General features: G+C 41.1%; 1 protein-coding gene across 6 annotated transcripts in view; it reads left to right on the plus strand.

Annotated features, from left to right (window-relative positions):
• Nucleotides 1–17,063, plus strand: part of RASGEF1B (RasGEF domain family member 1B) — a 620,736-nt gene that overhangs the window by 531,918 nt on the left and 71,755 nt on the right. The window lies entirely within an intron of this gene.

The following is a 17,063-nucleotide window of genomic DNA, read 5'->3' on the forward strand; positions in this document are numbered from 1 at the left end:
AAACCCATCTCTACCAAAAAATACAAAAATTAGCCAGGTGTGGTGGTGCATCCCTGTAGTTCCAGCTACTCAGGAGGCTGAGGTGGAAAAATTGCTTGAATGACAGAGTGAGACCCTGTCCCCCCCAAAAAAAAGTTAAAATAATTTTTTTTTTCTAAATGTACCAAGACATTTCACTGGTTGTCAGTAAGAGAAACACGTCCAAGTTCCCTCACCAGGAAACATGTGTCCCTCTGTGTCCTGGCTCCTGCCCTCCCCTCTGCTCACTCCCTAATGCCACTCCTTCCCCCTTCAGCATCACTAAACCACTTGCAGGTCTCAGGGCCCCCATGCTGTTTATCACATAGTAGGTGCTTAGTTAATATTTGATAAGTTGATGAATGACCAATAAACTTGAATGACTAATGAGCTTTCTGATACTGGTTTACTTTTCCAGAAGGGCTTCTTGTTACAGAAACTAGATAGGCTCAATTCCCTAATATATGTACACCCCATTACTCTTAATAATTATGTGTAATTTTCTATATTATTAAATTAGCTTTTATAAGCCAGTCTCTCCTGAGTTTAGTGAACATGGATCAAACCATCTATATAGAAAAACTGGTGAAACAATGAGCCTATGGCTTGAAACATACACTGTAGAAAGAAGCATCCAAGTAGCACAAAACAGCTTAACTCACCTCCATGCACATGACCCTAGCAGAGTTTCTGACCCAAACTTTGTCTCCAGTCCATCCTAGATAGCAATAACCTCTCCAAAATTCTGCTGTCGTTCTTTTTCTGAAGGGCTCATAAATCAGATGTTATTAGTTAGGATAATCTTCAAGGCTCTTTGTTGACTGGTCCCAATATACTCTTTTTGAGCCATTTTCCCCAGTGAAGCTCTCTATTCCAAGTAGGTCAGTTTCTTGAAGACATATGCTCTGTTCATTTCTACCTTCAAATCTTAACCTATATTCTTTCAGTTAAAGAAGTCTCCTGAGTTTATTTGTTTTTAAAGTGGTCTGTTTTGCTTATGCCAATTAAAATTCTGTGTATCAAAAAAACCTAAATAAAACCCATCTCATTCCCATAATCTTTCTTGGCATCTGCTGTTTATACCATAACATCTAATAACTTGTCTGTATGTGCTCTACTTGCTTCCCAGTTGCATTTTATTCATACATCTTGTCTGCTCAAACAAAGGACTGTTCTTTTGAGACCTAGGTTTGGTTTTTTGCTTCCTTGTCATTTCTCCTAATGCCTACCACAGAGCTGACTGGACTGAGTAGGTGTTCTAAGGATACCAATTAAACTGAATCTCCAGAAAGCACTTTCAAATTGGGAGGCAGAGAATGAAGGAAATGGACACATACTATCTGCCATGATGGGTATTTGTTATCTAAAGTAATCCTCACAAAATTCTGCCAAGCATTTATTATTAACCTTACCTTTTAGAGATGAACAAGCAGATGTTCACAAAAGCTAAGTTACTTGCCCAGTGCCACATGGCTAGTGTGTGGCAGAGCTGGAATCTGAAAACAGATGTTTGATGTCAAAGCGTTTCTTTTTTTCCCCTCTTTTTACTCAATATTTTGCAATGGTAGCAATCTTTAAGACTGAGGAGTATGTTACTATGCATTCTTAGTGGGTAATTTCATGAAAAAATTAGTTTTGCCTATAAAATGGCATTATCATCTTTCTTTTAAAATAAAATTAAAATTGCATAGAAGACAGCTTATCGTTATCAAGTAAAATATGGAAACATAAGGGGAATCATCAGGGAAATGAAGTCAGTAGGGAAATAAAAACCTTGCCCAGGTTAGTTAACTAAGAAATCCTGAGTTTAGACAAACTTCAGGCTCCCAGACTTTTTGGAGAGGCAGCAAGAATATCAAAGTATATTTTCTATTGCCTGGAAAAGGGTCTTTCAAAGATCCACATTGTTTTTCTTCATTTCTCTCTTGCTTAACTTTAGAAGACAAAGTAAGATCGTACAAGTTTGATTTCTAATACTTTCCAAAACAAAATCTAGGCCCAGTATACTAAGAAGGCAAAATGGCAAAAAAGCAAATTAAAAAAAATTTTTTCATTAAAACCCAGTTCCTTTTTCTACCTATAAACCTCAACCACATTACCCATTCTCCCTGTTCCTGTGCCCCCAGCTGCCCTGGAAACAGAGTATTTGTTTAATATCTTTTTCTCTGTTAAGCTTTTTCTTTCTCTTTGGTTTCTCATTGAATGGGGGACACCTGTGTTGTGTAGTGGGCATGCTGGGGGGAGGCCAACTGTATCTCCTGAGCTATAGCAGAGGGAGGGAGGGTTCAGCCTGTCTCACAGGAGGAAAACTCCCCCTGAGAAACTTTCAAGGCCTTTTTGTGGGATGACTACAGAAAAATACATTTTATTGACATCTTGGTTGTTTCCAGTTATTCCCATCATTTCTCCTGCCTGTGAAATCTGGAAACTCACATGCTAAGTCATACACATGTAATTCCTCTAGCTGACAGACATCATTCGGAGGCTGCATAATAAGAGGAAGGGAAAGGGGGAGGGGGAGGAGGGGGGGCTTTCTGAGGAGGCTGAAGCTTTCCTTACATACAAAAACCATTTCCCTTTATTCTAACCCCAGGCTTGTTTTAATTTCAAGCTATTAATTTGAAATAGCTAATCAGTTGCTACAGGCATACACACACTGCCGGGACTGCAAAATACCTGCCCTTTTCTAATCAACCCCAAAGTGATAATGATTTATATGTATAATGTGCACTTAGTCTGTAAAGCCCAGGCACTTTGCACGAGATGATTTGTGGAGATTATTCAGTAGGATTTTCTAATTCATACTAATGTCTGGGAGGCCCATGGAGGATTCTCACATTTTCATGATTGAACAAGAGAGTGAACACACACATTTTTTTAAAAACACAAACTCTAGGAAGAGGTTTCACAAAGCTTATTTTATGCATTTCCTTGGACAAGTATCACTTTGTTTTGAATGTTTATCATTCTCCATGGGGTACTAGTGGAAATGCCCTAGGAGTCCCTAAAGAGAAGTGAAGTTTACATGGCCTGAGTTCTCATTGCTGCTTCAATACCAAATAGTTACCGGGAAGCAGGATGGGTTTCTTCATTTAAATGAGAATTATTTGGTTTGGCTTAATGAAGCAAGAATTAACTGTTAGCCGTATCACTTAACCCACTGCTGTGATGTATCTATCTTTATTAAGGAAATCTAATACATTCTTGGCAGGTTGCAGCAACCTACACATTTGAGGGAATTGGTAAGAAAGAAGACTATTGATTTTAATTGGAATGACAGCAGGAATTTGAGAGAATGCAGTAATCTGCACTGAAATGAATGTTACCACTATCCCAGCTACAGTGTGTGTCCTGTCTTCCACCCAAATGGTCAATCAGATCTTCACTGACATTGCAAAGTGATGTCTTGACTACCCCTACTTAAATCCCACTCTGGAGATTCCATTTCCATAATGGACCACTCTCTCGAGGGAAAACACAGCTGCAGCATCATTAAGTGCCCAACCCAGCATAGCACCTTCCCTTGGAGTTCTGCCATTCAAGTCAATTGCAGTGTTGACCCAAATGAGATTATTAAATATCTTGGGAACATTATAATCCCAAGAAACATGGTGGCCAAAAGACCAATTTATACTTACTTAAATTTGACTCATCTTTCCCAGAAAGCCTTTCTCAAACTAAAGTTTAATTCAATACAATAATTGAAATATACTCACCATCCAAATGGGTAGATTCCTGAGGTCAAATGCTTTAATTATTGGGGCCATTATAACATTAGAGACAGGGAGTCATGAGAAAGAAAAAGTCTGGCAAACAAGGGAAGTAACTGAGGATTTGTAAAAGTCTGGCAAACAAGGGAAGTAACTGAGGATTTGTTTTTTAAATAGAAATTCTATTTGTATGTCGCTTCACAGGAGTGCTATTTTATTTTAGTACCTGCCTCTCAATGGTCTCAGTATACTTTACCAATAACACCTTTTTATCATTTAAGTGTCTCAGGTTCTGACTTTTGCAACTTCCAAAATATGCCTTTTGCCAGTAATAAGTGAGAATTAAAAAAATTACAGCATATTCCTGAAACATCATTTGGGTAGAATAATTTTTTTGTTCTTTTCCATATATCCTTATTGTTGGTTCCTATCCTAATATTTTAAGAAGGAAAGAAATCCTATTGTGCCTAGAATAGGTATAAATATGAACATCTTCAGGCCCCTCTTTACAGACTTTGTTTACTATTCAGTATTGGATATATGGAAAAATAAGCAGAAGAATAGTGAATTAGCTTGTGTTGCATGTCACTAAGGTTGCAAATTTATGAAGTGAATCAGACTTCAGATCCAATACTTGCCAAATACTGCTTGGACAGTTATATTTTGAGCAATTATTTGCTGAAGATATGTCTGCAGAATACACGGATACCTTGGGAAGAGGTATTGATCATTTCAACTCCCCCCAGCCAATTCTGAACAAATGACTGTACATGTTTTTAAGGGAACTGAGCATGTTCCCTAAGGATGCCCCGTAGTTTTTCTGGTCCAGTGTTTCTCTATTCCTGTTATCACAGTCATATTCCAGCTGAGGTAATTCCATCTTAATGTGCCTGTTACCTATCAAAATGGATGTCACAGTACATTTCCCCCACAGGAGACCGCTTCTGTGGGTAAACGAGGCACATATATCTGGATTGTCACACACTCTAGAAATCCCCTGGGTCTTACAAATGCTTCAAATTTATAGCTGCTAGTTTTAGTGTATGTGGGTGTGTGGGTGACTGTCAATCAAACATGGAGCTTAACATTTACTGTGACTTTTTATATTGAAATACAATTTCTTTTCTTCCTCTGTGGTAAGCCCAGAAATGGAGTGGAACAAGTTAATTAAAATATTGGTGGCTTAATACTTTTCAGCCACTGATAGTTTCCAGTCAGCTCTTCTCTGGAACATTCTTTGTCATTGTGAAGCTAATCTGGAGCCAATAGGAAGATTTTTCTAAACATGAAATAATTTCTTCTAAGGTCTTTCTGCCCTCTCTCTTAAAATCTGAAGGAAACAATCTCATGGACTATTCATTAATGCTTTGACCCCTCTGTGCTACCAATAGAATCCGGGGCAGGGTGGGGACATCACATTTTATGAGCACATACACAGAAAACAGCTTTATCAGCAGGGATCAATTTGTCTTTTCCTATGCATTACTATTGAACTCTCTGCCCATCAGCAATCAGCTGACCCCTGAGGAATAAATACCAACAAACTCCTTCATAGGTTTTAAAGTTTATTTTGGGTCCTTGATGTCCTAGAAATAGAAATATACAAGAAGAAATTTATTTGTATGTTGGCTTCTTTGCTCTTGGTGGAATTATTTGAAGAATTATTTTTAAACTAAAATATTTTATTACACAATGAATGAAAATGTAATCACGAAATGTTCCTTTTCCAGAAGTTGCAAACTGGTAGCCCATAGGCCACATCATGCCTGCCCAGATACTTTTGTGGTCTGCCTGTTTTTGTTTTTTTTTTCTTTTTTCTTTTTTTTTTTTAGACAGGGTTTCGTTCTGTCACCCGGGCTGGAGTGCAGTGGTGTGGTCACAGCTCGACTTCGTGGGCACAAGTGAGCCTCCTACCTCAGCCTCACCAGCGGCTGGGACTACGGGCATGCACAACCACATCCAGCTATTTTTTTTTTTCTTTTTACAGATAGGGTCTTGCTATGTTACCCAGGGTGTTCTTGAACTCCTGGCCTCAACTGATTATCCCACCTCAGCCTCCCAAAGCCCTGGGATTACAGGAGAGAGCCACCATGCTCAGTTACATGTTTTTTATTAATTGAATTAGGAACCACTGTATGTGACCTGGAAGTTTCACATAGAAATATGGATTTGGAGATTCTTTTTTTTAAAAAATCTCCCAGTATGGGGTCTGTACTATCCCCAGAGAGGAGCTAGCAGCAACTGTCCCCTCTCTATGAGGCAAGGCTTCCAGTAGCCATCTTTCAAAGGAGAGATGGGATCCCCTTTTATCAGGCATAAATCCTTTAGTTGCCGTCTTTGGGTAGATATGGGCCCTCCAGTTTGCCACAGTTGTTTCCTCCCAATACAAACCACAAATTCTTCTGTAGGCTTACTAGGCTTACCAGAGATACTTGATTTTGTAATCCCTGTTCTTGATGAGAAACTGTGACAAATGCTAATTTGGATTTCTTAAGTAACTTCCTTCCCAAGAAAACAAATTGTTCATTGAGCACCTATCTGTGCCAGGCACTTTTCTTGCCCTGACAACTCCAGTAGGTATTTTATAGTCAAGAGAAGTGGAGCTTGGGAGACTCAATAACTTGCCTGGGACTACACAGCTCATAAGTGGGTGAAATAAATTGTATTTCTATTGCCTGGTTCCAAAGCCCAGACTCTTCCACTAAACCTCTCAAACACTTCAGATGGCTCTACACAAAATCTTATTCGTTTTACCACATCCCTGTTGAGAGTAAGGAATTGAGTAGGGAGGTCTAAGAGGGAAGGGGAAATTTTGATTTTTTTTCCCCCTCATTTGCTACATCATCATTTTCTTCTTAGACCTGTAATAACATCATCTACTTTGGTTTTTGAAATTACTCATGACAAGCTGTGAAACCTAACTTACGTGTGGCTTCTGTAGGCTACTAGAAAATTGGCATCCACATGGCTGTCATTCCTTCACTGGCTGTATAGTCTCCTCTTCAATTGCTGCACAGCTGTATGGAGCTCAATTTGTAATAAAAGTGGTTTAGTGCAAACCATACATACATAATGGTCTTTGATTTCCCCCTCGGCTTTGAAAATCTCTCTTAATTATCTGCCTGTAGACTTGGAATTTCTTTGCCAAGTCTATCTTCATTTACTGAAGTGTCTCCAGAGTACTACTTTTAGAGGAATTTCTTCAGAAGGGGAAACTGGCCCTAAGCCCTCATGTTGAAGAAGGTCAGTGTAGCAATAACATTGACTTACAACTTACTTCAGTAAGGAGTCCCTTTAAAAAGGCACTCTGTGCCCACTCTGTTAAAAAGAAAAAAAAGTTGTGAAAATAGAAGTGAGGAAGGCAAAGAAGAACAGTATAAAGCCACAGCTGGGAGAAGTAACAATTTAGTTGAGCTGATTCCCTGGTGTGGGGAGGAGGCCTTTCTTCTGTTCTGTGTGCCTCTGAATTCTGCTTACCCCAACACACTTGAACAACTTTGCTGATACCTGCATTAATAATTTCTGTCATCTATTCAGTTATTCATTCAAGCCTTCTCTGAACACCTATGTAAAATGATACTTCTCTATTCTTTTCTATCCCCTTGCCAGGCTTTATTCTCCTCTTGTCACACGTATCACCAGTCCATTATATTGTATGTTCAATTGTTTTATTTTTGTTTCTCTCTGTTACCTAAATGTAGGTCTCTGAGGACAAGGACCTGGCCTGTTTCATTTATTGCTATACCCCTAGCACCTTGTGCATGGCACATAGGAGAAACTCAATAAATATAAGTTATTGAACTTCCACTATGTATTTAGGATCTAAAAATGAATAAGACATGATTCCCACCTTCGAGGCATTCATAGACTTTTTAGAGACAGATGTAAACATAAACGCATCTTGCAGTATGAGAACTTGACTGGTATGCATGACTTCAGCAAAAGTGATTTAACTGATTAACTGCTGCACTAGGTGAGTGTGATGATTAATTTTCTGCATTACCTTGAATGGGGCATGGTTTCCCAGATTTCTGGCCAAGCATTATTCTGGATGGGTCTGTGAGTGTTTGGGGATGAGATTAACATTTGAACTGATTGATAGACTGAGGGAATCAGATTGCCCTCCCTGTTGTGGGTGGGCCTCATTTAATCAGTTGAAGGCCTGACTAGAACAAAAGGGCTGACCCTCCCAGGAGTCGGAGGGAACTCCTCTCACCTACTGCCTTGAGCTGGAACATTAGTCCCTTCTGACTTTCAGAATTGGACTGAAACACAAGCTCCTTTTGGGTCTTGAGCCTGGTGGCTTTTGGACTGGAACTACACATTGGCCCTCCTGGGTCTCCAGCTTACTGAATACAGATCTAGGGAGTTTTCAGCTTTCGTAATTGCATAATCCAATTCCTTATTGTGTGTGTGTGTGTGTGTGTGTCTCTATATGTATGTCTATATGTATATCCTGTAGACTGATAGGCTATATCTACATATCTGCACATACAGATATATCTATATATCTATAGGCTATATCTACATATATAGATATATCATATTGCTTCTGTTTCTCTGAACCCTGGCTAATACAGTGGGCCAGGCATACAGACTTAAAAGCATCATACCCTGCTTCTCTAAGAGACAGATGCCAGCTGGAATTAGATGTGCAAGTGGTTTACTAAGAGAAGAGCCTGTGAAAGATAAAGGACAAAGTGGAGGGAGCTGGAGGAGGTGGAGGAAGCCTGCAGCCCATGATGCAGCTCTGAGACCTATGAAAGGAGAAACAGAAGAAAGGATTGAGTAGGAAGTGCTTCAGACCAAAGTGCAGTTCTGAGAGTTGTGGCCAGCCTGATGGAGAGTCCCTGAACCAAAGGCGCCCATTTGAGGAATCCCCCTTTAGGCAGGAATGGCCCAGCTCTAGCACCCACCACTGTACTCAGTCATTGACTGGGGCAGCCTGGGGAAGTGTGACCTGGAAGTGAACGCTGCAGTCAATCCAAGGTACAACAGCTGAAGACTATGAATCAACTATGCCCCACACAATAGGCCCTCCCACAGGGAGATTCGAACAGGGCACCTTCATGACCCATTCTTCTGGCATGCCGTTCTGAGGCTGGGGGTGGGCTTTCACAAGTTCTGACCATCATAGAATCTCTATGTGGTAAAGAAAATATGTTCTTAAAGTGGGGTAGGGGCTCCCTAGGAACCTGTATTGAAGCTTATGTTCTTATTTAGATTGTATATTTACCAAAGCCAATCTTGGAGCCATCTCTGCTCACATGCAAGAGTGGGCCAGGCTGAGGAAGGATGATGGTGGGAATCTAGGAAAAGGAGGGGCCTGGAAGCTGGACTCTTTGTCTCTTCTGCTGAAGCCAGAGACTTGGGAACAGCAGGCACCTGTCATCCCAAGGTGCTGGGATGGGAGGAGGACCTGGTTTTTGAAACCAATGATACATCAATCCATGGGCAAACTTTGGTACCTACACTCTATTTGACAGACCTCTGGCTGATCTCAGCCCTGCCTTGGATACATTGCAACAGAACTGGGAGAAATATGGCAGAGATCAGCTCTCCTTAGTTGAAACAGAAAATCCCCGAGGATGGGCAGGAAAAGATACTAGATACTAGACTACCTGTTCTTCTGATAAATCATAAAATGTTTGCTTGTTAAATGATTATAAATCTAGTTCTTTCTTTTATTCCTCCTTTAGGATCAAAATTTATTACCAATTCAGAAGATTAGTGTGGGCTGGGCTCCCCTGTAAACATTTCCCTCTTTATTATATTTCCCCTACTCTGCAAATTAAGAGAACTGCCACTTAAAGCCTGTAAAAAACAACCCTGTCAATTAACTCTGATGGAGTCATAGTGATGAAATATTAGCTAGTGCTAGACAGGAATCTGGAGATCCTTTATTATTACATATAGAAAGAAATGAGTGATTACCCAAGGTCACCTGGCCGACTAACTGCAGAAACAGGCTGGGACCCAGGGCTTTGGTTCTCAGGCCAGAGCTCTGCTCACCATGGCAGCCTTGCTTTCTTCTCTGATTGTACCCGGTTTTTTGTTTGGTTGCTTGGTCGGTTTTGGTACTTTTATGCTAGAGAATACTTGGTTAGCCAAAGATTTTTTCATAACCCCTGTAAAGCATGAATTTCACTTTTTTAGGGAACCACTTTTTCCTCTGGCTAAGAGTTTTGCACCCCAACTTAATGGGAAAAAAACCAAACATTGTCTTGCTGCAGGAGCCTATAAAAATGCCATTTCTTTGAAAACTGGCAATGGCTAACGCCTCACATAAACCTCTGAAGGAAGAAAAGGACGGAGAAGCTAAGGTGCACAAATCACCCAGCTTTGTGACTGGTAGAGCTAACACTTGTTTACTGATGTGGACGGTTCCAACAGCTGCTTGTCTGCAGACTCAGAAACTTCTTTGAACTAGAAGGAACTTTGACAATTATCTGTGAGGAAACAGAAAGAACATGTCCCGTGAGCGCCGTCACAGGGCAGAGTCAGAACCGGAACCCACGCCTTCCAACTCTTAGTCAGATGATTGTCTGTGACAGAATATTTGGAAGACTCCAAGGATGAGGCTTTTAATTTCAGACAAGTAAGTGCAAATTAGGAAGTGTGTCAAAAGTCAGTGCATCGACTATGATAATCATTGTTTTGCCCTTATTATGTTCCAGGAACTGTTCTAAGGGCTTTACATGGATTGAGTACTTCCTTACACTGGGCTATTAGTCAGCTTTCACCAGGCTGTGTTACAGCAATAACCCCCAAATCTTAGTAGTTTGCAATAACAGAGGTTGTAGGTGGTTGTGATGGGTGAGACTCCTCCAAATGGCTTCTTCAGTGCAGGATCAGGGTGAATGAGAAGACCCTATTTGAGATATGTCATTCTTGTGGCAGACAGAAAAGGGCGCAATGGCCCAGAAAGCCTTTGCTCAGTCAGGGCATATGTCATTTCCACTCAAATGCCACTGATCACGGCAAGTCACGTGGCCAAGCCTGATGTCAATGAAAGGAACACAACAAGTCACATGACAGTAGCCAGGGATAATGCAGCAGACTAGCAGACTAAATATTTCTGTTCCTTCAGAATTCATAGGTTAAAATCCTAATCCCTAATGTGATAGTATTAGAAGGTGGGACCTTTGGGAGTTGATCAGGTCATGGGGGTGGGGGCTTCGTGAATGGGATTAGTGCTCTTATTAAAGAGACCCAAGAGATCTCTCTCATCCTCTCTCTGCCATGAGGACACAAGGAGAAGTCATCCTCTCTCTGCCATATGAGGACACAAGGACAGAAGAGGGCCCTCGCCAGAACCCAAGTATGCTGGCATCATGATCTCAGACTTCCAGCTTCCAGAAGTTTAAAAAATAAATGTTTGTTTTTTAAGCCATCCAGTCTATAGAAATTTGCTGTAGCAGCCAGAACAGCAGCTAAGACAGATGTGTGTCTGTGTGTGTGTCTGTGTGTGTGTGTGTCTGTGTATGTGTCTGTGTGTGTGTGTCTCTGTGTGTGTCTGTGTGTGTCTGTGTGTGTGTCTGTGTCTGCGTGTGTGTCTGTGTGTGTGTGTCTGTGTGTGTCTGTGTCTCTGTGTGTGTGTCTGTGTGTGTCTGTGGGTGTGTGTCTGTGTCTGTGTGTGTGTCTGTGTGTGTCTGTGGGTGTGTCTGTGTGTGTGTGTCTGTGTGGGCGTGTGTCTGTGTGTGTGTGTCTGTGTGTGTCTTGTGTGTGTGTGTGTCTGTGTGTGTGTGTTTTAACATGAAAGGTAGCAAAATATTTGAAACAATATTGCAATCTACCACAATAAGAATCACCACTTAACATTTATAAGCTCATCTGATCTTCACAACAAAACCTATTAGGTACGTAAAAATATCATCTGTTATCTAAAGCTTATACAACAAATGAGAGACAGAGCTAGTATCTGAACCCAAGCAGTCAGCCTGAAGACTGATCCTTAATCAGCAGGCCATGCTGCTTTTCAAGATTTGCTGCCTTTCATCTGCTAACCCTCTGTCAGACACAGTTCCCTTCTCCCCTACTCCCTCCGCCAACTGGTAAAGTCAGCCAAATGCCTAATGCCGAGACTTCAGCCATCTGTTATTTTTACCTACATTGCCACATTCATTTATTTATTCAAAAATATATATTGAGCATCTGTGGACATGACGTGATACAAAGCAGTAGGCAGAGAGTGGGTACAAAGATACATCAGAAATAGATGATGGGTTCTGTTCCCATGAACCTAGTGAAAATTTATACAACTAAAATAATAAATCATAAACACATATGAACCTACAATTAAATTGCTATGGGAAAGCCAGAAGAATAAGCAAATTATTCTGGTGAAGGAGCTCTAGAAAAAGATGGGAGAGAGACATTTAGTTGTCTTTGAAGGATAGATGGAGTATGAAGGTGGGCAGATGGAAGGGAAGGAGAGGAATGCATGAATATAGGGCGTGAGGACATGTGGTGGGGCCACAGAACCATTAGTTCCAGGCCACATTCAGGAGGGCCCACAGAAAAGTTTATACCCTGACTCAGTAATGCATACATTGGCAATGCTAAAGACGTCCTATGTCACCCTATTTTAAACTATTCCAGTACTGGATCACACTGCCTGTGATGACTAGGAATGAATATTTTTATAGACCCTGTAATTATCTTTGAATAGCACAATTATGTGACATTGTGTTTTGTAGACACTAAAAGCATTAATTTGATAAATGTTACCTTTGAAAATACATCAAATTTTTCAAATCTTGTTTTGGCTTTTCTTCATTTCTAAAAAATATACCAGCAGCTTCAAAAAAAGAAAGCAGATTTCATGTCTTTCAATGTCTTTACAGTAAAACACGGTGGGAAGAAAATACAATAATTTTGGCTGCAAAAAAATCGTTCAGTTCATACTTCAACAAATATTTAATGAGCACTTAGTATAAACAGGGCCTTATTCTAGGTGTTGGGGATGTTGTAGTGAAGAAAGGGTACACATTTCTGTCGTCATGGCATCTGCATTCTCCTGAGTATATAAAAGAAGTAGTGAGAACTGAAAAGCTAAGTTGTGCGTTTGTGGAGGAACCAGACCTTGACTGCCAGGCTAACTAGTAGGCAGCAGACAGTGGGGAGTCATTGAAAGTTTTCTGCAGAGACATGATGAAAGCTAGCCTTTAGGGGGTTAATCGGGCAGCACTACGGTAGGTGGAGGTGAACTAGAAAAGGACTTGGGTGGAGGAAGGGGCATTCAGAAAGCAGTTTATGCCATGCAGAAGCAGTTCATGGTGTCCAGCAGATGCAAAACTGGTCCTGAAGTCAGGTAGGCAGAGTGAATGCAAAGGTTGGACAAGATGTAAAAGATCCCCATGAGATAGAACAGCAGGGGAAGAATTCCTCATTGTGTGAATGTGAAACCAAGGGAAAAAAGAAAATCAAAGTTCCTGTGTACTCATCTCTGGTAAGGGCAAGGTGGTTTAGCCCAGAGTGGGCTTTGGCATCAGATGACCTTAGCTTCAAAGTCTGGTCTGACATTTAACAGCTGTGAAACTTTGGGCAGGTTGGTCAATCTCTCTGAGCTTCAGTTACCCCATCTGTAAAAGTAAAAAATAATTCCTAACTGCAGGATTAAATAAGATAATAAGTGTAAATCACAGAACACAGACAGCTCCCAGTAGCTTTTTACTGTGATTATTATAGTTACATGGAAGATGAACTGCCTTGGGGGATGCATTTGAAGTAACTGCTGGACACCCAGAGGGAGATGTTGAGCATTTTCTGTGCTGAACACTTGACAAACTTCATCTCAGTTTGTCACGACAAGCCTTTGAGGAAGATATGGTTGTCATTACTATTTTACAAATGAAGAGAATGAGATTTAGTTAACTAAACTTAGCCCAGCCTAAACAGCTAGTGAGGTGCAGAACTCAGGTCCCCCGACTCCAAAGCCCATACTCTTAAAACATTCAAGGTTCGGAGCAAACCCAGAAGAGCCACTTGATTTAGTTTAAAAACTCTCACTCTCCCTGGCCACCCATCCTCAAACGCCTCCCACAGGCACCACTTGGCTGGCCCTGATTCTCCTGCGTGCTTGTGAAGGAATGAGTTCAGTCTGAAGGGAGCCACCTGCCCATCTCAGCAGCCTCTTTTGGTAGATTAGAACAGATTTTGCTGTTTCTGCTCAGATACTTATTAGTTAGCATAATCACGGTCATAGACAGACAGCTCTTTTGGCCCTGGTCAGGTAGTCATTGTCCTTCCAGATTTGCTATGTCCTATCTCTGGTAATATTCACCAAGCTTCCTGGGGCTGGGAGTTAACATGATTGAAACACACCAACCCAGGAGTCAAGACCCAGGTTCATTTTAGGCCTTTATCACTTACTACCTGTTCAATTTGGGGAAAGTTTCTTGTCCTTTTTGAGCTTCTTTCTCTTCTTCATTTGCAAAGCAGAGATAATGACCCCAGGTTCAAACCAGTCAACAAGGAAATGAAGACAATCTGCAGAAGGAATCACTGTGCAACTAGCAACCATTTTCTGTGACACCCCCTCGTCCTAACAGTGCCCAGATGGAGGAATGAGAAAGATGTGGGCTCTTAGCCCCAGAAGATGTCAGGAGATTCATGAGCCACAGAATATGCCCAAAGGAAACATCTTCCTGACCCTTTCATCAGACTACCTTGACCTTCTGTTAGACCTATTTTAATTCTTCTTTTTTTTCCCAAGTGCAGTCATATTGACTCATATTTCACTCAAGAAAATGTGTGGCATTCACAGGAACAGCTCTGTCCCTCTTATTTTGATGTTAACTTCAGCATTACCTGTGTAGATTACAGGTTTCTGATCCAAAACAAGCTCTGCTTAAAACAGAATGGAAGCAGCTCTCTGACTCACTTAGCAGGTTAACATCAAGCATGTTAATAGCTTTGCCATTGCTCAGTGAACAGATTCTAGCAACAAAGACTACTATGGTGTTCTTTCCTGATAATTTTCTGTGTATAGATCCACAAATTGGCTTTCAGAAATTCATGGCACAAAGATGGCATTTGCCAGCCAGTATTTGGAAAGAATCTGATATTCTCAGAAGAAAAAGTATGATGCAAATTGTTCTGTAATGTTAGGGGAGCTTAACTTTGCTTCTATTCGAAGTCAATCCCTTTAAAATATTGGCCGGGCACAGTGGCTCATGCCTGTAATCCTAGCACTTTGGGAGGCTGAGGCAGGCAGACTGCTTGAGGTCAGGGGTTCCAGGCCAGCCTGGCCAACATGGTGAAACCCCGTCTCTACTAATAATAAAAAAATTAGCCAGATGTGGTGGCAGGCGCCTGTAATCCCAGCTACTTGGGAGGCTGAGGCAGGAAAAGCGCTTGAACCTGGGAGGTGGAGGTTGCAATGAGCCAAGATGCGCCACTGCACCCCAGCCTGGATGACAGAGCAAGACTGCATCTCAACAAATAAATCAATAACTAAAATAAGATAAATAAAATATGAACTCATCTCACTGAGCAAAGACCTGCCTTTTTATTAACATTCACTTCTCACACTGCCTCACAAGCAGGCGTTTTCGTGTTTTCCCTTTCTTTTCCTTTAATGTACGATCTGGCCTGTCTAAGGAGACACTGAAATGCCAGAGCAATCAAGCGAATAATCGGCATTTACTGTGGGCTCTGCCACATTTTCCAACCAGAAGGACAGCAGAGTTGAATGAGTGGGGGTCTCTTTGCATGTGGCTTTGTGCAGCAGGCCTGCCAAGCATTACTATTCCAGCCCTTAAACCTGTGCCAGACTGTTAATGTCTTAATGCTTATTCAAGTGTCAGGGAGTGCTGGCAGATGTCAGAGAGAATGGGAGGCTGTCAATAAGGAAATTACTTACATTCACAGGGTGATTGCAGCAGTCTGTCAGGTAGCGTTTGAGAGGATGTCATGCTGAAAGAAGGAAGCCAAGGGAAAAAAAAAAAAGGGTGGCAGCAAGCAGCATTGAGGGAGACTCTTTTAAAAAAATTGTTTGTGGATTTTTTTTTTCTTTTATTTCTGGAGCTAAACTTCAGATACAGCAGTGACACACAGGTCAAGAAATAAACAAGAAGGTATTTCCTGTTTGTGGAGACCTTAAACACAAGAGCTGCGTGACAAGGGGCTTTCGTTGCTTGAAACTGACAGAAAATTCCAGCTGTTTTCTGAGATGGTAGCAGGAATTAGCAACGCATAGGGTGTTCCAAACGTTATATATGTCATCCAACAACCCTTTACCTACCTACTATGTGCTAGGTGTGATCAATAATGCAGTGACTAAATGTACACAGGAAATATATTTTTAAAACACATTTTTTAAGTTCTAGGCAGGGAAAGACATCTTCTTTGCTGTGCAGTTTTAAGATGAAGAATTTGAATGAAGTAGTATCTCACCCATGCAACTTTCACAGCGCATGCCTTTCTTTGCTTGCATGGGGAGGGGACTTGAAGAATGAGCTTCTGGAGAAGGCAATCTTGCCTTTAAAAGCCTCTCTTAGTTGTTCCGGATTTGCCATGGTGATTCTATTTATTACCTCCTTACGCCTGGAAAGTTCTATTCCTGTCTCTTTTATTTTACTGGTCTTTATACTCTCCACCTCATCCCTCCAGGGAGAGCCTCCTCAGGAGCTTATAATGGGGTTACATCTCAATTAACCCATCATAAGTAAAAAATATCATAAATAGAAAAGACATTGACACTTTCTGACAAACCCATTGTAAATTTGAAAGCTTTGAAGTTGAACTATCCTTAAGTTGGAGTCTGTGGGTCTGTGGATGTGCTTGGAAGAGGAGGGAGCAAAAATACTGTTGTCATTAGTCAGTAGTCAGATGCAATTGTCTAATTACATGGGAAAAGATGTGATCATAGTTATGAAGCTTACCTTTTAAGTGAAAAGTCAGCCCCTCAGAATCACCCTGGAAACATGAGACATCTCTAGCGCTCATCCCTGATGATGAGAAAAACACCCTTGCATTTAGAGAGAATATGGCAATTCAATTCATAGTTAATGGTGATTTTTTTAGGGCTGTCATTACTTAATGTCACACTTGCATGGTAACATAGCTCCCTTTCATATTTCAGAATTTATCCCAGAAGGAATAAAAGAGAGGATGTGAGTCACATTTGTTAGTTAGCTTTAGACTGACCAGTCAAAGAAAAGCCACTATTTTACTGATGGAAACTCCAGAGCTGATGGTGCTCAAGAGTACAAGAATCAAGGACAGGGAACTTTTTTACAGAGTACCCGAGTCAACCAGACTCCTGAAAGATGCCACTGCAGTGATTGTCTCTGTGGGGACAAAACCAGCTGGGTGAAATAGGGGGTAATA

This window comes from Pan troglodytes, chromosome 3, assembly GCF_028858775.2.
Source record: "Pan troglodytes isolate AG18354 chromosome 3, NHGRI_mPanTro3-v2.0_pri, whole genome shotgun sequence".
Classification (NCBI taxonomy): domain Eukaryota; kingdom Metazoa; phylum Chordata; class Mammalia; order Primates; family Hominidae; genus Pan; species Pan troglodytes.